Source organism: Amblyomma americanum, chromosome 10 (genome assembly GCF_052857255.1).
Source record: "Amblyomma americanum isolate KBUSLIRL-KWMA chromosome 10, ASM5285725v1, whole genome shotgun sequence".
In the NCBI taxonomy this organism is placed as follows: domain Eukaryota; kingdom Metazoa; phylum Arthropoda; class Arachnida; order Ixodida; family Ixodidae; genus Amblyomma; species Amblyomma americanum.
Window position 1 is genome coordinate 58584682 of NC_135506.1, and position 24107 is coordinate 58608788.

Below are 24107 nucleotides of genomic sequence, written 5' to 3' on the forward strand. Positions count from 1 at the left end.
TCAAACAAACTTCGAATTCACTTCTGCTCTAGAATAACACTATTAGGATTGTTAAAAATCTTGACGTTCGTCGCAAGGCTAGTTGGGATGAACTGCAAGCACCTCTCACTGCAACTGTGCACAGTGCTGAGCACAAGACCTTTACAAAAATGAATATAAATTGTGAAGCACTGCATATTGCAGAACCCTGCACTACAGATCGTTCCGACAGAGCGCCTAGTGCGCGGTAACCGGAGCTGATTTTGCGAATGGATGCGTAATAATTCTTTTCCTTCCCAGTAAAAGGTCTTTTCTGCCGTAAATATTCCAAAACTTTTCTTCTGTGTATTAAATTACTGTATTTGCATAAAATATTTCCACATAATAATGTTCATTCGGGGGCTTACAATGCAAAATGGCATAAAAAACGCACATTTGGTACGTTCTTCGTACTGTTGCTCTTTACCTAACTATAGTGTAAAGCAAACTGAATGCAGAAATGAAACTCATTAATTACAAATGTAAAGTGGCTCCAGTTCAGAAATAAGTATTATGTACAAGACTTTCCTTTACGCATATTATGTATTGCATACGTACAAAGATTGCAGCTTGAAATGAGAGTGGTAAGTGTTTGTGTGAGTACAAGTACATACGTTTTATTTTCATGACAAACTACACACATGTAGCTCTGCACATTGCTGTCAGATCCATCTGAAAAGCATAAAGAAAGCCTGATTTAGTGGTCACACAACACCAGTTAAAAATTTCACAAATACATTTGAACCATCGGCTTTCGTAGAAGCTTGCAAAAGCCAATCACTGAGAACCAAACAGTTATGATTCATTGCCCGAAATTCATTTCTCATAGCAGTAAACAGTAAAAACCAGAGGTCCATAAAGAAGCAGACAAAATGCGCTTGCCCAGGCGGCACTGTGTGCATAAAAGTCTTTACGGTTATATATCATTTTCAGCAAATAGAAAAGAGGTGAGAATGGGCGCAAATACCAATTCAATGCAGATGCCTTTCAGTACATAGCACTCAATGCACAACTCAGCGAGCAAGGAACATTGGTAACATCTGAAAAAGGTCAGACTCGTGCCCACAAGCATGATGATGATTGTGATATATTATGGCGCAAGGGCATCTGAGGCCAAAGAGCGTAATGGAACAAGGTATTTTCCTCATCTCAAGGTGGGGCCAAACACCCATTCCCCAAGCATTTCACCCTAAAGAAGCTGAGAACCAGGCCAGGGGAAAGCTGGTACCCATTGTATCAGTGGTGGGTACCCGGCACTTGCCCACAAGCAATCAGGGTCCGTGTTCTAAGTTTGTGTCATAATAAAAAGCATCACAACCTGCCGCAACGGGCACACCCGATTGGTCAGTAATGCCGGAAGTGGAAGTGGTGGTTTGGATGCATCGAAAAGGGTCAAAGAAACTGGACGGTGACGTCAAACACATAGCGTACGCAGCAGCTGCTCGACAGCCAACACGGCAGCGCACTCTGAAGTGAAGCCTTTCGCTTCGAAGCGAACTCGTCGATGTTACTGTATTTTGGCCCGTGAACAGGTTATAAACTGGGTACGGGACTTCCGCTTCGTCTTGTCTTGCCTATAACAAATTGGATGGACAATAAATTCGGCCTGTTTATATTTCATTGGACGATTCAGTAGCTCCTAGGCATAACGAGCACCTGTTTGTCGCAGAAATTGTTCTCTTCATTCAAATTGGATAGCCCCACTAGTTATCTTGTCTGCGCATGTTGAATGATGTAACAGAGCAGAATGACCCTCTATACTTGTGCTTACTGCGCGCAAATATGCATTTGCTATTTTAGAGCTCTCTATTAGCTGTTGAAGCGTCCTGCACAATGTTCATGTGTAATGTCTACCAGCGTGAAACCACTAACGTGCACGGATGTTCAGTCGCCAAAGATGCGCTGCTACACCGAAGCGTTTGACATGCCAGAGGTGGTTTTTTGGTGTCCCTTATGGTTCTCGATAGCTGCGATGGTGTGGCTCTGCATCACTGAGCTCGAGAGTTAGCTTGCAAGTCAGATTTAAGGCATCAATGGGCATGTGTGCGCTTCATACCATGAAAACTATGAGACCCATGAAATGTTCATCTCCGAAGTCTCCCAACGCATATATCAAGAGAAACACAGTAAGGTTTTTTAGCTCATCCCTTTTATTTGCAGGGACTGCATCAAACTAATAACAAAACATTAATTACCGTCTGTACAACCGTCCGATCACAGCACCAATTTACATTCAGTGATGTTGCAGACGGCAAGTCGTCACGACGTCGTTTCAGCCCAGCACGAAGCGCACATTATGCAGCGAGTAAGTGCATGCTACAAATTTTCCTCTCCGTTTCGTTTTCCTCAAGATAAAGGTAAAACGCCGTGCTGTGCGAACAAGCTAGCTGCCTTTTATTAACCATCGGCGATCGATGGCTGTAGATGCCAGCTTCTGTCACTGAAAAGCCATGTAGGTTGCGTACAATATTTTCTTCTTTACGTGCATATCCGACCTTTACGTTGCAGAAAAGAGTGCCTGAACTATAATGTTTGTATTTGCTGAATTCAATTAGGTAAATAAAGCAGCTTTGATATTACTCCTTTACAGTGAAATCCGATGCACAACCAAGCTTGCGGCTGAATGTTTCTTCTGTCGCATTCCTTCTCTCGGCAAAGAGCAAAAGCGCCGCTGGACATTTCGCTGCGGAAAATGCAACGCAGTGACATACTGCCACTGCTCAGTCACAACCGCACCAACATCCGCTTCTGGTTTTCTGACCAATCAGGTGTGGCCGCTACGGCAGATTATGAGGCTTCTTATTAAGACACAAACTCGGAATACGGCCCCAGAAAGCGCACTTCCCCCAACCTTATAATTTCACTCATAGTTTCTATTACCTCAGAATGTGCAAGGAAATGTACTAATATCTGATGTAAGTGAAAATGCAGTCACTCGTACTGGTTGCAGCTCACTAAGGCATTCCAATATTTCTGCAGTGTGCCTCACGAGGAACGGATGCTGAAGTTTCCAGAAAGGGCTCTTTGCAGAAATTTAACCGAAGGCTGTTGCCACGTGAACCTTTTCAAAATGATTACCAAGAAAGACGAAGTTTCCTCAAGTGTCTGATGCAAAAGAAGGATGGAGGCATGAGTCTTTCTGCTTCTTGAACAGCTGTGATAAGTTTTTTACAGGTACTGCTTGGCGCAGTTGCAGTATCCTCCTACATACATATTGTGAAAAAATTTTATATTGGAGAAATATCTCGCTAGCAAACATTTTGGCAGTAATGGAGAAGCAAAAAGACCCATATCCTACGCCTTTTTTTGTGACACTAAAGGAAGGCTCGCCTTTTAGGGTCATCGATTACGAAGAGGTCCATGTGGCAACAAACTTTGAGAGAATTTCTGCAAGGGCTCCGTGTTATGAAGTTGAAGCCTAAGAATTTCTGATTAGGTGCCCTGTAGATATATCCCAACACCTCAGTGAGCTGTTGCCGGGCCCTGTGAGTGCACTGTCATTTGACATCAAGGGTATGTACTTTTCCTCGCCACATGCAGTAATGATGTATATGTCAAGCGAAAGCTTAAAAGATTTCTAAGAAGTGCAACACGGAAAATTGAGCTAGTCGGCACATCTTTGCAAACTTTCGAAAGCGCTGCAACAGGGGACACAAAGAGATAGACACGAAGGCGCTTGTCCTTCGTGTCTTTCTCTTTGTGTCTTTTATCGCAGCACTTTCAAAGGTTATCTAATTGCACTTCCAGATTGCTTGCAGAGAAAAGAAAAAGTCTGGCCATGCTCAGCCATTGCCTTTGCTTCTTGCTCGAGTTCTACAGTGAGTACTACGTAATGACAAAAGGTGTCTGCATCAACTCATGTTAAACACCCGTCCTGTACGACCATCTTGCATTACATAACAGGCAACTTTATAACACCCTTCAGGCACAAAGTGTCATCAGGGTCAGTATGTTCTGTTAGCTTCCTGCTCCCATGGCTCCTGCTGTGTTTTCTACTATTAAAATATTTACTAGCTTCATTCGCCACTTCATGAAGCCTGAATGTGCTACACTGGGCTGCTCCACGCGTCGTGCAGTAACCTGGCCATTTTTATCGTTCATCGGAGGCACTCAGCTCGAAAGCATTGCTTACTATATTCAGTAGATAAGTGTACATGTGAGACACATCATTAATAACTAATTCTCACAGCGGTATCTCATGCAATATCTAAATGCTACTCACATTTTGCTTAAATTTTTAAGATACACCCTTAGATTAAAACATAATTTGCCTACATAAGCAGAAGCACAGCATCAAGGTACTCACCAATTGCCTGAAGAACTGTGCGCAAGTTCTCGTGCCATCATGAATAGAGCACACTATCCACGTCTTCATCATGCCATGCCACTCCAGCAATTTTGTAGCAATTTTCCTCTAAAAAAGAAGAAGTTTTGTTTACGTTAGACTGGTCATATTTAATTTTACTATACACTATGTACTTATCATTGTACTGCCACAGACAAAACAATACCAATGATCATCATACTTTGAAATTTATCTTATATGATCAGCAAATTTGGTGTAATTAATATGTTCTTAGAAATTCGGATTGAAATAAACCTGACAAAATATTATTTCAGAAAATCTGGCACAAGGAAGAAGGACGCTAGCCAGATAACCTGGGCGAATGTTTTTCAGTTGTACAAAATGCACAATCTATCGGGTTTCACTTTTACGAATGGAATTTCATGCTGCAAACATCTAGGTGAAAAAAAATTTCAACCTTCAATCCTGTATAAAGGAAATAAAATTCCTCTGGTTTTTTTCACAAGCCTCAGCAAGTACACAACTCAGTGAATCTACTCTACAAGTATGTGAATCTATCAGCACGAGACCGGGATGAGGAAGGAAACAAAAGAGGCGCTGACTCGCAACTTAAGTCCATTGAAGTGAACAGGGAATATACAGAAAAGCCAAACAACACCACAAACCACTCAATTACACATAAGCTACATCACAACGTAAGTAAAAGATCGCACTTAACATTCCTCTCACATAGATAGTCCAACTCGCTACGTGTTAACGCTATGGATGACAGCACACTCACACATTTTTCACCGAGTCATAAGATGTGTCTAGCCTTGATAAATTTCCGGTTAATTTGCTCTGAACGTATCGCCAAAATGCATGTTGCCGAAAGGAATGGCTAGCAGCCTTCACATCCCCTTTGTAATATACAGATAAGGTAGAACCGCTACTGATATCCAAATACCTCTTGTGCTCCTGTAGTCTCACATTGATACACCTTCAAGTTCCACCAACATAAACCCAACCACAAGATAATGGTATCCAACACACCACATCCATTTAGCAAGTCACATATGTGTTGCCATGTTTAACTCTACACATGTGCTTTTCCCGAATTAAATTAAAAAACGTTATTAACAATTTTACACATTCTAGACAACTTATTAGGCGCCGAGAACACCATTTTTACGTCATACCTTCTGGCCACATTTTTCAAATTTTGCGACAATCTATGTAGGTACAGTAACACAATAAGTCTTTTGGCATCTTTTTTTCAAATATTTATTCCAACATTACACCATACAGATATAATGTCGAGGATGGCAGGCAAAAAGCCTCCTGGAGGCTTGACCAGTCCTGCATCCTGGTGTACACTTGGCAGAGCAGCGGTGGCAGTCAGCTCATCAGAACACAAGAAGTGAATAAAGAAAGCCCAAAACAAAACATAGAAACATTCACAAATATGTATGAAGGAGAGACAGAGGTATTAAAGAAATAATAAAGGCAAAAATATATTACATTTTATGCCGTATAGGAACGCATGAAGGCTTTAAAGTTTGACGGGTTCATGCTTAGAATGTCGATACCCATTTCAATTAGGGTATTCAACAACCTTGGTAAATTATTCTCAAGCATCTGTTTGCTATAATTAGTTCTGTATCTCGAAACATTCCATATTTCTGTGCGGCGTGTAGTGTAGGCAGGTACATTCTGATGCAGGTTCACGATTTTCACTAATGTAAAATTATGTTTCCTGCTGCTATAGTAAAAATCCCGCAGAAGTCTGTATGTGTAAATGTCGTGAATCTTTCTTATATTATACTTCTCGAAGAGTGGTTCAGTGTGTTCCGTAAAGGATACATTGGCAATAATACGTAGAGCCCTTTTCTGCATGATTAATATATTATTAAGATTTGATTGTGTCGTTGTACCCCATACTAAATGACCATAATTAATGTGCGAGGCAAACAAGGCATTATACAAAAGTATTTTAACAAAAGTAGGAAAAATGTGTCGATTGCGACTTAGCATACCAACCGTACTGCTTAGCTTCTTGAGGACTGAATCTGCATGCTCGTCCCATTGTAGGCTGCTCGAGAAGGTTAAACCAAGAATTTTAATTGAGTTAACAACCTCAATTCGCATAGACTCGAACATTATATTATGGTATTGTGGGATTTCTTTTCCTTGAGTTCGGAAAATTACTGCTTTTGTTTTACTGCAATAAACCTGTAGGCAACTTTTTTTCGACCAAATCGAAAGTCTCCCGAGGAGTTCATTTGCCATTCTTATTAAGTTTATTTATTTATTTATTTTATTTATTTACAGAAGACTGCTGGCTTTATTGCAAAGCCTTAAGCAGGAGCGGGTGTAAAATACACTTTGACAAAAAGAAAACCTCCCTGAGGTACACGCAACTCAGCACACAATACCGAAAAAATGAAAGACGAAAAGAAACAACATTATACAATATTAGACGACGCCTGGCGTCAAAATGAACACTGGAAAAAAAAAAAGGAAATGTTGAATGCTGCAAAATTGTTACGAATTCCTAAGCGACTCCGTAAATGACTCCACAGTAGAAGCCTCTACAATATTCGCTTTGAGGACATTCCATTCCCGTACAGTACGGGGGAAGAAAGAATTCTTGTATGTTTCAGTGCGGCATGAGTATTCCTTCACTTTTAAAGAATGGTAGGATCGTGTCGAACGACCCGGGACGAGCTCAATGTACTTGCTGCTGTTAATTCCTAATTTGTTGTGAACAATCATGAACATGTATTTAAGCCACTCGCGGTATCTCCTGAGCTGCAAAGAATCCAAATTTGCTTTCTCAAGTAGCATGGTAGGGGACGTCTGCCAGCTGTATGAATTATAAATAAATCGCACTGACTTTCTTTGAATATTTTCGAGTGTTTTAATGTTTTCTTTAGTATAAGGGTCCCACACAACAGAGGCGTATTCTAAAACAGGTCGGATAAAAGTTTTGTAAGCTAGTAACCTAATTTCCTGCGAGGAGTACCGGAGAGATCTTCTTAAAAAGCCAAGTTTTTTCATAGCTTTATTTTTAATATTAGAAATGTGTTTGTTCCACCGTAGGTCAGAGCTAATCGTTAATCCCAAGTACTTGTAGCTGTCCACGGTAGACAGGGGATGGTTATTAATAGTATAGGCAAAACTTAATGGCCGCTTCTTCCGCGTAATAGACATTGAAACTGTTTTTTTAGTATTAATACTCATCTGCCACGTTGAGCACAAATCATGAATTTTAGCCAAGGCGTCATTAAGAAGAAGCTGGTCAGCAGGAGTTCGTATTTCATGATATAATACACAATCGTCGGCAAACAGCTTGATTTTGACAGGAATTTCTTTAACAATGTCATTTATAAAAATTAAAAAGAACAATGGCCCAAGTACTGAGCCTTGTGGGATACCGGAGCTTACCAAAGCTGGGCTCGAACATGCATTGCCGATTGATATGGACTGATATCGAGACGATAGATATGCTTGTACCCACGCCAACAGTAGATCGTTTTTAAAAATAGTATTTAGCTTTAGCAAGAACTTTCTGTGTGAGACGCGGTCAAATGCTTTTTCGAAATCTAAAAAAATGACATCAATTTGACACTGGTTATCAATGGCTGCGGCAAAATCCTGCATCGTCTCTAGAAGTTGGGTCACTGTAGAGAAGCCTTTGCGAAAACCGTGTTGCCGGTCGTCAATTACGTGATTGGTTTCCAGGAAGGCTGATATATGCCCAAAAAGTATATGTTCAAGTATTTTTGAAGAAGTACACAGTAAAGATATTGGCCTATATGAGCTAAGTAGAGATGAATTTTCAGTTTTGGGAATAGGAATAATTTTTCCGTGCTTCCAGTCCTCCGGGAGCTCGGCGTTTAACAGAGACTTCTTAAATATGAGCGTTAAGTACTTGGAACACCATTCGGCATATCTCACAAGAAACGTATTTGGTATGTCATCAATTCCCGGCGTCTTTTTTGCGTCACAACTGAGAAGCAGAGAGAAAACACCTTCTTCAGTTACAGAAACATCAGTAATAGGCGGACAAGCTGAGTTAAAATGAGGCTTTCTACCATCATCTTGCGTAAACACAGTACAAAAGAAACGGTTGAAAGACGAAGCAATCTGTGTCGCATCAGTAATCAGTTCGCCGTCAACGACAACGCTGTACACAGGTTTCTTTTTCTTTGATAACTGCCGCCAGAACTTTGCAGGGGACGAAACAAGAAAGTTTTTCATAGATATGCTAAAGTGATACTCTTTTGCTTTTTTGATACTTTGTTTTAAGTTCAAGCGCATATCAGACAGTTTAGCAGCATCAACTGCCGACTGGCTTCGCCGAAGTTTTTTGCGAACTCTCTTAATCTTTCGTCCCATGTGTACAAGTTCCCTCGTCATCCAAGGGCTGCTGGCACGTAGGGTAATTACCCGAGTAGGCACAAAACGCGAAATGCAATTCAGAGCAAGGTTCTTAAAGAAAACCCAGAGATTTTCTACTGAGCAGTCGCAGGATTCGTAAAGAACCACAAAATCTGAGAATGAAATATCAAGTCTAAAACTGCAACATCATCAGCATGCGAGAAGTTTGGCACAACACACACCTCTTTCTTTTTATTTTTCGGAAGAAGCAATGGAATGTTTAAAGATACCATAACATGGTCAGATATGCCTTCGAAATATTGAAGTAGAGGACCGCGACGAAAGACACTGTTACTAACGAAGAAAAGATCAAGAATGGATTTCTTATCCTTTTGTATACGCGTTGCTTGCTTTACTAATTGAGTTAAATCGTGATCAAGTACGATGTCTACAAGAAGTTCGGCTGATGTGCAGAGCGGATCTGGAAAAAATGCTCGTGTCATCTGCGTACATTATAAATTTTGCTTCTTGATAAATTGATACTATATCATTAACATAAATGTTAAAAAGTAGCGGCCCGAGAATACTTCCCTGTGGTACACCTGAGATTATGCCCTTGGTTTGCGATTTGAATTCGCTTAATGAGACACATTGGTGCCTGTTTTTGAGGTAGGAAGATAATAAAGCGAGTGGTTTGCCCCTTAAACCGTACCATTCTAGTTTATTGAGGAGAATATTGTGGTTGATATGGTCAAACGCCTGAGTGTAATCAACAAATATACCGAGAGTTAAAAGCTTGTTTTCAAAGTTTCTTAATATGTGCTCTTTCTGATCTAAAAGCGCTAGTTCTGTGGACTTCTTTTTCTGAAATCCATACTGTACTTCGGTTATAAGCTGGTGTTTACTGCAAAATGAAGACAGCCTATTGAGGATAATTTTCTCAAAACCTTTAGAAAAAATGGGGAGAATCGATATTGGACGGTAATTTTTTATATTCTGTTTGTCGCCATTTTTAAAAATAGGAATTACTCTTGCGGGTTTTATTCTGTCGGGAAAAACCCCGCAAGAGATACACATGTTATAAATGTACACCAGTATAGGGGCGAGTTCATGTATGGCATCTTTAACAGGCCGTATCTGTAGGTCGTCTATGTCGCAGCTGAGTGAATTTTTAAGGTTGAGATAAATGGAGCCCACCTCATCACTGTCAGTTGGCGCGAAAAAAATGGAATTATTGTTTCTAGGTGCAGTGAGGTCATTGCTAGGACGAGCATTCTGATCAGTATCTTTTGTTACAAAGTACTGATTAAATGCATCAGCAAGCTCCCGGTCTCTCACTAAGCGTCCATTTAACGAAATCTCTTGTGGTTGTTCTCCCTTCTGTTTCCGTCCTGTAAGAGCATTTACCTTGTTCCACAGTTTATTCGTCTGTCCGGCACAGGATACAAATTCCTGAATATAATACGCGTCTCTTGCTATTCTTAACTCTTTAGTTAACTTATTTCTGAAGGTCTTAGACAATTTGAGGTGTGAGGGTTGAGATGTGAGCCACTGGCTGGCCCCGGCCTCATTCTGCCAGTCTGTGCGAAGGGGTTTTTCAGTTTTAACATGCTAAAGGGAAGAATGGCACAGCATCAAGTAACAAGGACAGCAGCACAGCACGCGCACACACAAGTGCCAACCTTGGAGCAGATACAGAATCCAAGAGTGCGTGCTTGACATTCAGCGTTCACAGTCAAGGAAACGAGGAAACACGGATTTGAACACTCAAGATTGAACGAGCCCGATTCTTGGCTGCCAACGCTGAATGTCAAGCACGCGCTCTTGGATTCTGTATCCGCTCCAAGGTTGGCACTTGTGCATGGGTGTGATCTCCCGTTGTCCTCGTTACTTGATGCAGCGCCATTCTTACCTTTAGCATGTCTGACCAACTTGCCCAATCTTATAAGCTCAGCTTTTATGGTTTATTGAACGCTCCTGCAACAGCATGGTTGGGAAATCATGCTTTCGTTAACCTTAAAATTTTATCTTGGAAATCAGTTGTCATGCTGTGAAAGCATGGCTTCACCACTACCGAGCCTAGACTTGACGACACAATGCTATCTTTCACTAGCTTAGAATGGTTTGACCAAGTCAAATAGCTGCTTAACACTCCTGGGTGAATATCGCCAGCACAAATGGCATGTGCAGAACATCAAGTTAAGGTTCAGAAACCGCAGCTCTTTTTGTTGGGACATTTTCTCCAAGGTAAACCTAAGACAAAGGCCTTGCTCCTTAAACAACTTCACAATATGTACAGGTCCCACACTATCGCAACCTTTGTAAAAGACCAGAAAATCATAGATGTAGCGAAAGATTTTCTTGGAAATCATTCCATCCACCCTGCTTAAGAGAATATTGCTTAGCACAAGGGCAACTTTCGAATCCATACATTTAGCAGACTTTTGAACATATGCCGCACAGCCATACTCCACAAACATGCTCTTAACTTCAAATAAAAATATTAGACACCCGTTCCTAAAGACAAGCTTCTCGTTGTCCTCCGATATACACATTCATAAGCTTTTCACAAGGTCTTCATATGGGATAGAGTAAAATAGTTCTACACCGACCCTAATCGCAAGACAATCCACTGGATTCTCATTCTTAAGATACTCAACCACACTGCCAATTAAGTACAAGAAATGGATCTTCAAGACGCGAAGTCGACAGATGCTTTTGCTAATAAGCGGAGACAATTTTGCATGAACCCTTTTTCTGAAGAGCATGTTATTGAATAGCATTTATTTGAAGAGCATATCTGTAGAGTATCGCAGTGCGGCACGTGTTCTAACATCTGCTATATGTAGTGGTTGGAAGGTTGGCCTTGTGCTAAGCGATATGTTCTTAAGCAAGGTGGATAGAATAATTGTCAAGAACTTGCATATTCACCTAGGAGTGTTAAGTTGCTACCTGGCTACAGGTCGACCATTCCAAGCTAGTGAAAGTAAGCATTGCACTTTCTAGCCTGGGCTCACAACTGATGAAGTTATCCTTTCACAGCATGACAACAAGTATCCAAGAGCAGAATTTAAAGTTAATGAATGCAGGATTTCCCAAGAGCATATGATAAATTGTTAAAAAGCTGAAACAATTTTGCAATGACCGGCACAATCAGGCTGGGCCCAGCCAGCGAGATGCCAAAAGACCCGTTGTGTTACCGATGTACATAGATTGTCGCACAATTTGCAAAATGTGGCGAGAACGTACAATGTAAAAGTGGCATTCACAGCCCCTATTATGTTGTCTAAAATATGTAAAATTTAAAGAATAATTCAGTCAATGTGGCTAAAGAAAAGTACACGTGTAGAGTGAAATGGATATGTACCTTGTAAAATGAATGTGGTATCATACTATTATCTTGTGGTCAGGTTTACGTAGGTGAAACTGGAAGGTGTATGAATGTAACACTACAGGAGCACAAGAGGGTAGGGGTTCTGAACTTGCCTGCACAGTACTACTCATGAGGTGTTTATCGGTAACTGCAATGAGCAACGCTATGTAAATGACAATCCAGAGTTGCAGAAAATCAGAAGCGCAATTCAATTGAGACCTAGTCTGGGATCTGAGTGGAATGGCCGCCATTACTTTAGCAACAAAATGATACTGTACCAATCATACCTGAAGCAGAATAGCATTACCTCTTGCAAGTCCCGCACTATGCCCAGTACCAAGATAGTGCTAAAAGTAGCCTGAATCTTTCAACCAACAGTAAGCACGTGAAGTAAAAGAGGACATATTGGATGGTTACATTGTTTCACTTCTTAAGGGGCTATAGACACCAAATTTTTCCTTGCGTGTTTTCTTCTTTCAAACCATGCGTTAGGAATTCGTATACATGGAGTACCCTGTGGTATTCGTGTACGACCACTAAATCATTTATAATTGAATTTGTTCTGAACGAGGTTTCGGTTTAATCAGTCGAACAATTACTGTGACACGTAGTTGGTGTTTAGGTCACATGGGGCATAAAAAACGGGCTATATAATTGCTGACACATCAGTTTTCGCCATTCCAATTACTGGAAGAGGATGGTTTAAATGTCGTAGTGAATTAAAACAACATATTGGCACTTATATTAGTTTTCTAGTGCATCACGCGACCAAAATATCAACCTGACATCACAGTCGTCCTTCTTTTGACGAAATCGAAACCGCATAAGCGAAGAAATTCAATTATAAATTATTTAGCGATTGTATGAAACTACAACCCAGTAATCCATGTATTATGTCCAACAAATCATTTGACAGAAGAAAATGCCCAATAAAATCAAGTGTCTATAGTCCTTTCAACACCCTATGATAAGGCATCAGGTTATCATTCAAATTTTATTTGCCATGCTGTGATACTGGGTCACCTCAGTGATTTTCAATATTCCTGAGAGTTCATGCTTCTTGCTCATTCCATTCACCCGATATTATTTGTACAGTGACCTTTTCTGGCCACTGCCTGTGCACAAACATCAAGGCATCAGTCACGAAAAAAGATGGGTGTTAAAGACTGATTGAGAACATAACGAAAAAGTTTAAAAACCACTAGGTTTTTTTGTTCTCAGAAGGCTACAGAATTCGTTTATGGTTTATGGGTATTTAACATCACAAAGCGACTAAGACTATGAGGGACGCCGTAGGGAAGGGCTCCAGAAATTTCGACCACCTGGGGCTCTTTAACTTGCACTGACATCTCACAGTACATGGGCCTCTAGAATTTCGCCTCTATTGAAATTCGACCACTGCAGCTGGGATTGAGCCCAAGTCTTTTGGGTCAGCAGCCAAGTGCCATAACCACTAAGCCACCGCAGAAGCTCTACAGAATTCCTTCATGCTGAGATGAATGCTCGAAATATCATCATGAAGAGTATCATGTGCGGCCACAGAAAAAAAATCACTATTTTTCATTTTTTCTATCAAAAGAACGGGCAATTATAGTCAATGCTGCTTAAATTAGCTATAGCTTAAAGTTTTATGAGTAACTGAAAGGGAGGAAGTTATACTAGCTTCCTTGTCCCTGGCATTAGACTGACTGGTGGCTTCACTCTAAACTGTGATCAGCCCTCGACGCACTTCCATGTCAAAGTACTAAGAAGTAACTCACAGCATCCAGGACAATGTGGCACTTGTTTGCCATTAATCTATCCCCTGGCACTTCGCGGTACCTGAACACATTAAATATCCATCAATATCTGCATCTTGAAAGAAAGCATGATAACTAAGTGGATAAGATGAAGATGTTTGTGGGGATAAGGTGGCCACAGCTGGCACAGGACATGATTAACTGGAGAGGTATGGGAGATGCCTTTGTCCTGCAGTGAAAGTAGCCAGGCTGCTGTTGCTGATGATGACAAACACTGTAGTCTTGGTCTGGGGCGGCCGAGTGAAAGGAGCCATGACTCAGTGGCTTGAAAATGAGGTAAGAGGATTCACTGGACAAAGAATAGGAATTTATAGACTGAATGACTATTATGTGTTTTACGAGTGCATGTACTTGAGAGGTGATAGCAGCTGTGGACACATGTCCATCGCAGTTTTGAGTCTGCGAGATAACACATAGGGTAAGGTATTGCCTGTTTTGCTGCCGAAGGCAAAATCGTCAACGAGTGGAGTTGCCTTGCTGTTCATTGTCAATATCTACTGCTCAAGGTGAAGGAACCTAGGGTATAAAAAATACAGCATTTCATATTACGCTTTGGCCAAATGCAGTGAGAATGAAACAAGACTAGAGACCTGTCTTATGTTTGCATTCTTTTCTTCGCACCAGAGGAGAAAATATTTGTGTACAGTTGACCTACTGCTTGCCACTGTCCTAGAAGAAATGAATCCAGGTCTCAGAAAATCTACCGAGAGAATACTGATGCTGCATGTACATTTCTCTGAACTGTTCTGAAATATGCAGAAGTTACAAATTTTTTTACTACCTGATTACATACTGTGATCTTTGCAAGGAATATGAGGTTAATGGACTGGGAAAAAAAGTAAGGAATGGTACCTTTGGTACTCGGCACTTGGACAAACAGCTGACCCACTGGGCGTCCCCAGGGGCTCTGCTACCAGGCGCCCCTAGCAACAGTAGCCCATTGTCCAGATCCAAAGGAACCATGCAAATGATTGCCGAAAAGTTAAGTTTAAGGACAGCAGATGCATGAACACAAAACAGTTTGCCAACGTTGTTTCAGTGAGATGGTTTCAAATCTGTAGACAATATCTGGTAGTAAACAAATTATCAAAGGACCATCTCGTGCGCAGAATCATCTCAAAACACATTCGACACGCAGTACCAACATGGCCAGTTTGTGCTTAATTGAATCCAAAAGTTTACGCTGATCGACCAATGTTACTTCAAATAGAGACAGAAAGCGCATGCACGTTGTACTGATGTTATTGTGCACATTACATGCGACGAGACGCAGGGTTACAATAAAAAAAAAACCGCTTTCAAAATTTGAGAAAGGCCGACATTCTCACAAGTTGGCCAAACCGGAGACGTTGCCGAGTGGCTGCCGCCAATGTCACTCGCAATGCACAGAAACAATAAAAATGCAGTGCGGCACCGAGTCGTTGCCCTTCAGAGAGGAAGAGTAATGCCACAGTACCAATCCATCCAGTGGCGTCAAACCGCGGCCGAACTATTTTAGCTGGGACTTGTCATGCCTTGCGCATCCCAGGGGTTAGAGGATTGTCATCTTCTTCGCTCGAGTGCCCTGCTGTCTTTCTCGCCCAGCACGTTAAACATAGTTAAACTTGGTCTCTGTGCTTCGACCGTTTACCGGTGACCATATTCAATCCGGTTTTACCTCTTGTCGATTCTTATTCAATTCTGTTCCTAACTTCAGTCTTCATGTTTATTCTGTTAGGAAAGCTGCGCTTTCCAATTCTATACTGTTTCGAATGTACACTGTTTGAAAACCCTATTTTGTTTCATATGACGGCGCTGCCAGACTATTGAGAGTAAATATCGCGAGTTTGTTTCAAATTGGCGAAAAAGTCGAAGATGATTTCAAGCGGAATGGCACAAAGCAAGCAAATGCCACAACTAACATTTTTGAGGCCAACGCTAAGATAGTGCCAATGACCAATTTTCTGAAGCATTTTAAACTGCCCGAGAAGCGAAGCACTAGGAAATTTGGTAGGCCCTCAGCGGCACCACAGGTTGAGCTCCACACCTCCGGCAGGTGAGGCGGGGGCCCACTCAATTGCTTCAGCTATGTGGCAAATTTGTGGAACCCTGGTTTACGCAAAGTGAAACCGTTTCATGCCAAGAAGTAGCAAAAGAGCCATCCAGAACGTCGTCCGAGACGAAGCAGGCACGCCGTACTGCCTGCCCGTGTTTATACACACGTTGTACGTTACAACCGCCAGCTACAAGGTTCAATCGCCAAAAAAACCGAACTTTCTTGCTGCTGAAAAAGAGGAGGAAAAGAACAGAAAACAGCAGTGAAAAATACAACTGCATGGTTTCTGCGATGCGGCGAAGAGCTCGCATCGACTATCTGAAAGAAAAATCAAGAAGGCACATGCAAATTAAAACAGAAAATGAGCTGAAGATGTAGCTAAAAAAGCCGTATGGAAGTACTGAGCTGCTCTGTGCTAATTTCAGCTAATGGGTTCATTAATCAATAGAAAAAGTTGCAGAAAAAATGTCAGTGCACGTTAAAAGATACCCAGGTGGTTGAAATTATTGCGGAGCCTCCACTAAGGTACCTCTTCCTTTCTTCTCTCAGTCCCTCCGTTATCCCTTCTTTTACAGCACGGGTTCGGGGGTCCGACGATATGTGAGACAGATACTGCACCATTTCCTTTCCCCAAAAACCAATTTTCATTTTACAATTTTTTTAGAAAAAGAAGACATAACGTGTCCGAGCACCACAAAAGCCATAGCGTATGCTTCGATTTTTTCGCTTTGCTTCCGCTCTCCTTTTCCAAAATATGATAACGACCTCTGATCCTCGACGGTTAGGACGCTTAGTGGGTGGAAAAATTACTATGGGCTCGAGGTATCCAGCAACTTCGCCTCTTTGCTTGACCTAGATCAGCGGAGAAAGATACCCGTTAAAAGCTCTCCTTTTGTCTTCATATCCCTCATTTCCTTCCCCATGCAGAGTAGGAACGGAAATGAAAGTGGGGAAGGTCAAGTTCCTTTCTTATGCAGTTTCATTCTCAAGCAACCCGCAGCGGTGGCTCAGTGGTTACGGCGCTCGGATACTGATTCAGAGTTCCCGGGTTCCAACCCGACAACAGCGGCTGCGTTATGGACGCAAAACGCTAAGCCGCCCGTGTGCTGTGCGATGTCAGTGCACTTTAAAGATCCCCAGGTGGTCGAAATTGCTTCGGAGCCCTCCACTACGGCCTCTTCTCACTCCCTCCTTCATTCCTTCTCTTACAATGTGGTTCAGGTGTCCAACAATATGAGACAGACACTGTGCCATTTCCTTTCCCAAAAAACCAATTATCATTCTCAAGCATTGCTTCTGTGAAACCTAAATAGTGTTTCTGGCGAAAAAAAATGAGGGAGAACGACTGTGGAGGCAGTGAAGAAAACTAGAAGCAAGAAATTTTCATTTATGTTTGTTTAGTTGTTAATTTCGTTTCAAAAATTGATCTCTTGCTAATTGCCAAATGCATCTAAGAAAATAGAGAATTGCCCAAAAGGTTCTTTCTCTCTTGGAGATCACTTTTCGCGTTGTGAAGACATTTCACGGCAAAGAAAAGCAGTGCGAACAGCTGCGGTGACGAAATGTTTGGCTGCGTGATAATCGTTCGAGGAACCTACACTACAGCAGGAACAAAGAAATGGAATAAGTTTCGATGGTCGTGTTATGCCACTACTGTAATCGAAATTTTTAGTCAGAAAAAGATGACACTTCATATGATGCATTCTTTTTTTTTCGTAGGTTATGTCTGAAAACTCACCGGGACTGGGGACATATCTAACGTCATATTTGTTTTTAATTCTTCCAGTTTCATTGTTTTAAGAAATCTGCATGAATTAAAAAAGAATATGACGTTAGTAATGCCCCAAGGACTTTTGGCAATTTTTATTAGCCAAGATTTTTTTTCTTTCATCTTGCGGGCATTTTTTGTCATTTCAATTTTTGCGGCATCTTTAAAAGCTTAGAGTCGATGATATAGGGATTACTTTTATGACATAAGTTCTGAGTAAAATATTTTTGGTTTTACGTGATTAAAGGGTAAGCTGTAAATACTGGAAGCAGTTTATTGATAAGTTTGATATTTTTCCTTTTACTCCGACAATGTCACCGCACAGGCTACTGCCTATTTCGCGCCTTTCAATGAAACGAAGTTCCCAAATTCGCAGACTACGCTTCTAAATATTCTTTCAATATATTACGAGAACAGTACCCTGTGGGAAGGCTGCAGTAGATGCTCATCAGTTGGCGTCTATGGTATCAAAAACGTGAGCCGCAAAAGGGAGTACAGAGAAACCAATCCAACAGACACCCGAAGCCTTCTTGAGGCCATTATCCAAATGTTTTCAAGAACTGTTGAAAAAAAATTGGTGCTGTAGTGCAATAGCTCTGTCCAGTTACCTGTATAATCTAAATGGAAGGGTTTCTGCCTTTCACCTTTCCAGGTTAGGTTCCTAAGGAACAAATATGCGTTATAATGTTCAAGTGCAGGGTCTGCATGCTTCGTTGAGGTCTTGTACTCATCCGAATGTAAAAAAAACAGGTTTGATGCCTCGCATTTTGTTCTTGTGGCACAAGGACCCATTACACTGCAGTTAATATCTTGGGGTAGACTAAATCTGTGCGTGGTTTCGAAACAAATGAAAGCGGTGTTGTATCATAGTAATGATAATTAGCAATGAAACAGTACACGTAGCATACGGTCGAGCCGATCTGTATTCTCCTACTTCGTCGTCTTCCCTCCCCCCATGCGCGCGAGTACGTGCAGCGCACTTGCCACACTTCATCTTTATCACATTTCCGCCGCACTTAAAAAAAAACAAAATGTCTAGCGGATGTCATAGTCTTTGAACCATGCGGGCCGCTTCTTTTTGCGAGTACTTCGGCGAGGCGGCGCAGGAGGTGAAGCCGCAGTTGCCGCTGTGGATTTACTACACGAGGGTTGAGGAGCGGCTGCCGATTCCGGAGTGGGCGGAACGGCTGACATCATATGGATTGAAGGCGCGTCTGAAGGACCCTGGACCACGGTTCCGGACTGTGGACTGGGCGGCGGCATTCGGTTGCCGTCGATAGGCGGCAAAATATCAGCGAAAAGGGCCGCTGGAGCTGAGGAGGACAGTTGCTGCTGAACTACTTCTGGGCGAACCGCAGAAAACTTGGACGAGTGCCACACTCGCCCATCATCCAGCAGATAAGATGCAGGTCCACGCTGCTCCGCAACCTTCCGAGGCTCCGAAAACCGAGCTGACAGTTTGCCTCGCACATTTGGTTTGCGGACACGCACGTACTGGCCAATCTGAAAGTCACGACACTGGGCGCCACTCCGCTGGTCCGCATAAAGCTTGTATTGCGCTTGCTTCTCGTCAAGCCTCTGCCGCAAAAGCTTAAGCGCTTTTGTCGGATCCATTGAGAAGGACTGATCCGGCAGTCCTACGACGTTAAGCCTTGTGCGGGGCAACCGGCCATGAAGTAGGACAGCTGGTGCAATTCCTGTCGAGGCATGGGGCGTACAGCGGTAGACACCGAAATAGTCCACAATCGCTGTACATAGGTCGCGTCGCTCGCACAGAGCTAGCTGAATGTAGGACTTAAGCACTCGATTGAATCGTTCAACGAGTCCATTAGCTTGGGGATGGTACACTGAAGAGTAGCAATGGCGTATCCCCCGTTCGCGGAGGAAAGTTTGCATGGCCATTGATGAAAATTGAGGTCCGTGGTCAGAGACAATCTCTTGAGGGTAGCCCTCACGAGCGAAGAGGCCAAGCAGGAATTCTTGAACGGTTTGAGTTGTGATGGCATCAGCGAAGACAACTTCTGGCCACTTACTGTAATAATCCATGAGAGTAATCGCGAAGCGGCAGCCACTAGGAGCTTGGTCGAAAGGCCCCACGATATCAATGGCAACCTTATCCCAAGGTTTCTCTGGGGAGGCGACAGGTTGCAGAGGAGCTGCCACCGGACGAGCCGATTTGTCACAGGACTGGCACACGACGCATGTCCGTACCATTTCTTCGACGTTCTCGTCCATTCGCAACCACCAGTAGAGCTCTCGCAGTCGACTTTTCGTGCGGCTGATCCCGGGGTGTGACTCGTGCGCGATGTCCATGAGGCGTCGTCGCAAACTTTCGGGAACGACGAGCCTGTCACCTCGGTACAAGACGCCTTGCACGACGGACAGCTCCGAGCGCAGGAGATAGTATGGCCTAAGGTTCTCCGGTAGGGATTTCTTGTCCGGCCATGTCGCCGATGTAAACTGAATGGCTTCAGCAACTGCCGCGTCGCTGATGGTTGCCTCTTGAAGCTCTTGTAGAGTCACGGCTGGCGATAGCAGGCAGACGAAGTCGTCGTCACTGGCGTCGAACTCACTGGGCTCACTGCACGATGTGGTCGGTAAGAAAAGGCGAGACAGAGCATCCGCAACAGAGTTGTCATTGCCTTTGCGGTACTCTACAGTGTAGTTGTAGCACAACAGGCGAGCCGACCAACGTGAAATTCGCAACGGCCGATGGCCCGTTCCTTTCGTCGACAGCAAAATGACAAGTGCATTGTGGTCGGTGCGTAGAACAAAAGGCCGGCCCCACAAATACACGTGCCACCGTTCGCACGCCCAAACGCAAGCTAGGGCCTCACATTCACCAACAGAGTATTCTTTCTTGGGGTGTCAAGGTACGGGAGGCAAATGCAACAGTTTGCAGGGAATGGCCGTTGTATTGCTGAAGCACTGCCCCAAGGCCATATCCGGAAGCGTCAGTCGTTACGACCACGGGAAGGGCAGGATCAAAAAAATGCAACACGTCACATGACGTCAACATGGACTTCAGTAGTTTGAAGCTTGAATCCGCAGCAGCAGTCCAAGTGAAGGCGGAGTCGCTGCCTCGAAGTAGGGCGCGCATAGGCTCAACGACGTCGGAGTAATGCGGGATAAACTTGAAGTAGAAACCCGCAAGTCCAAGGAGGGAGCGAAGCTCGCTGATGTTAGATGGAGTCGGAGCCTTCGTAATCGCCTCGATGGCAGAAGAAAGCGGAAACAGTCCTTCACCGCTGACAACATGCCCCAAGAAAGTGAGCTTCAGAACATCGAAGACACATTTGTGGTTGAGCTTGAGTCCGGCTAGGGACAGGCGCTCGAGAACAGCACGAAGGTTGGTCAGGTGCTTCTGTCGGGAGGTGCCATGGACTATGATGTCGTCGATGTAGAAGAGGACACCTTTGCACCCTTTTAAAATTAAGTGCATCATCTTCTGAAAAGCCGAAGGCGCCGAAGCAAGGCCGAAACACACTCGTTTGAAGTGGAAGAGGCCATCATGGGTAATGAATGTGGTCAATTCCCGACTCTCAGGGCTAAGTGGTACTTGATGGTAAGCCGAGGCAAGGTCCAACTTCGAAAAATGCTGTGACCCGGCCAAGCTATGTAGAAGTTCTTCCGTTTGAGGCAAAGAAAAACTGTCGACCACAATAGCCTTGTTCGGCTCACGCAAATCGACGCACATTCGGATGGAGCCATCTTTTTTCCGAGCCACGACTATGGGTGAAATCCACTTGGAAGCGTCGACCCGTTCAATGATGTCTTGAGCTTCAAGCTTCTGGAGTTCCTCGGACACCTGCTGACGAATGGCAAACGGCAGCCGTCGGAGCTTGCAAGCAACAGGAGAAACGGAATCCTGCACTCTGACTTTGTGCACGTAGCCACGAGCAACTCCGAGTTCCTTGGAGAAGAAATGTTCGAAGTGTGGACGTAGCTCAAGAGGTAACAGAGGCGTATCAGGTGTCATGGAAAGACATTCCAACGATGCACCTTTGATCTTCATTTGTAGAGCGGCAATGGAATCCAGGCCCAGCAGCGTTGTGCCTCCCGAGACAACGTACAACAGGATGCAGGCGGTACGGTCGTGGAACTTTGCTGTAACAACACTGTGGCAACAAAACACCCTTGGACTATAATCCGAGACTTAGAATAGTCCAATAGTTGAACTGCAGTTGATTTAAGCGGGAAACATTTAGCGAAGAATCGGTGGTATAGATCTTCAGAAATAATTGACACAGATGAGTTGGTGTCAATCAGGAAGCGGATGAACTTGCCTTCAATCAGGACTGAGGCGAAAATTCCGTTTTTTTTTTACTTTCAACATTGAGAATAGACGCACTGCTGGAGCCATCCGGCATCGACAATGTGTCAGCAGTATCTGCAACTTGCTGAACTTGAGTAGGACGGTCGGACGACTTGCAGAGAGAGTCGAAATGGCCCACCTTGCCGCACCGACGACACTTGCGGTTGCGGGCTCGGCATGCAGGAATGTTCGCTAGGTGAGTTGTAGAACCGCAGCGGTAGCACATGCGCTCTGGTATTGCAGCAGCAGGTTGTGATGGTTGACTTTGGCACTTGCAGCAATGGGCCTGAGGTGGTGTTTGTCTCGATCCGCGCTCGCATCTCACACGATGTACTGGAGCGTCCTCCTCAGCCAATTCCCTGGGTTCCCGGGAAGCTTGCTCACACTGTCGAGCAAGGAGCATGGCGCGCGACAGAGTCAAGGAGGAGCCTTCCATGAGTAGGCGCTCACGCAGATGGCAACTCGAGGTCTTCTCCACCAGCTGGTCCCTGATCATATCGTCCGCCATGGTCCCAAACCCGCAGTCGCCGACAAGGCTGTGAAGGACAGCGACGTACTCATCGGTTGTCTCTCCTGGAGCCTGAACTCTACGGCGAAAGCGATGACGTGCGGCGATTACATTCACGGACGATTTGTAATGCTCCGACAGGATGGATATCGCCGCATCAAATTCGTCAAGGCGGGGCGCCTCGTCACCGGAGTGCGAAGCCGCAGCTGTAGGCGCTGGAGTGGACAACGGCGGCGCCAATGTATAAAAAATGCGCTGACCTTCCAGTCCGAGGCAATTCAGCAGGATGGCCTTCCGCCTGTCTGCGCCCAGAGTAGAGGCACCAGAGGCCAGCATGTAATTCCGGAACGCCAGCTCCCATTGCTCCCATGGAAGGGCAGGACGACCAGGAGTCGGCAGTAAGGGTGGTGGTGGCTGAAGCCCAGAAAAGCTCATGACGGATGGTGAGCAGGCCACGTGAAGGTCCCGAATCAAAACAGCATCCTCGTCGCCAAAATATGTTGTATCGTAGTAATGATAATTAGCAATGAAACAGTACACGTAGCATACGATCGAGCCGATCTGTATTCTCATACTTCGTCGTCTTCCCTCCCCCCATGCGCGCGAGTGCGTGCAGCGCACTTGCCACACTTCATCTTTATCACAGGCGGGAGCTTAATTTTCTGGAATACCTTCTCTGAAAACTTTAGTGACGAAAAGCTGATAAAAAGCGAATGCCTAACCCACAATGCATCTTTCTTATTTCAATACCGAGCGAGCGAAAAATTTTACATTTTGGGGAGGGAGCGACTCTTTGCATTGAAGAGCACCACTTTCTTGTCTGCTACAAAATGCACAACGTAGAGAAGGGTAGGAATAAGCACGAAACTCTCTCCGCGTTTCATTCAAACTTTAAATTGACTCTAGGGTTGAACTAATTGCGAAAAACAGACCCAAGAGTAAATACCCACTGCGATAATTTTTTTATTTCCCCCTCATTTGTGTCGTACATTAGGAGGTGGACATACAATCGTGACCGTTTGACATAGTTTTGATGCGGGGGTGATTTTCAGACATTTCTTTTTCCTCTTCCCGCTAGTTTTGCACGACAGACTGCAAAGCATTCTTCAATAGTAGCACGGTGTCAAGAAATATTAAGTGCTTCTTTACGCTATCACCTCCCGAGTAATTTTTTTTATTGATTCGATAAAACGACGAACAGACTGAACATTCAGTGCGAATAACGGGTGGTCTTTCAGCTACAAACAAACGAATGAAAAAGAATACACGACGAGAGTAATAATAAAGTACTCATTACTGTAGTTACAGCTCCCTTTAAGAATCGTGATAATGATTGCACGATGTTTCTCCGTTCAAACAAACTTCGAATTCACTTCTGCTTTAGAATAACACTATTAAGATTGTTAAAAATCTTGACGTTCGTCGCAAGGCTAGTTGGGATGAACTGCAAGCACTGCAAAGTACCTCTCACTGCAACTGCGCACAGTGCTGAGCACATCACCATTCCAAGAATGAATTGCGGATCATTGCATATTGCAAAACCCTGCACTACAGACTGTTCTGACACAGCGCCTAGTGTGCGGTGGCCGCAGCTGATTTTGCTAATGGACACGTAATAATTCT

At 43.6% G+C, this 24107-nt stretch overlaps 1 long non-coding RNA gene across 6 annotated transcripts in view; it reads right to left on the reverse strand.

The window, feature by feature from the left end:
- Window positions 1-592: 592 nt before the first annotated feature.
- Window positions 593-24107, reverse strand: part of LOC144106622 (uncharacterized) — a 42562-nt gene continuing 19047 nt past the window's right edge. For 4 of the 6 annotated variants that reach the window (XR_013309070.1, XR_013309068.1, XR_013309066.1 and 1 more), the window contains 3 exons: window positions 14711-14781; window positions 4325-4432; window positions 593-690 (listed from right to left, as the gene is read on the reverse strand). This is a non-coding gene — a long non-coding RNA (uncharacterized LOC144106622). Of the gene's footprint in view, window positions 691-4324; window positions 4433-14710; window positions 15169-24107 lie in introns of those variants that run through there. The other 2 variants (XR_013309065.1, XR_013309067.1) reach the window with 2 other exon arrangements.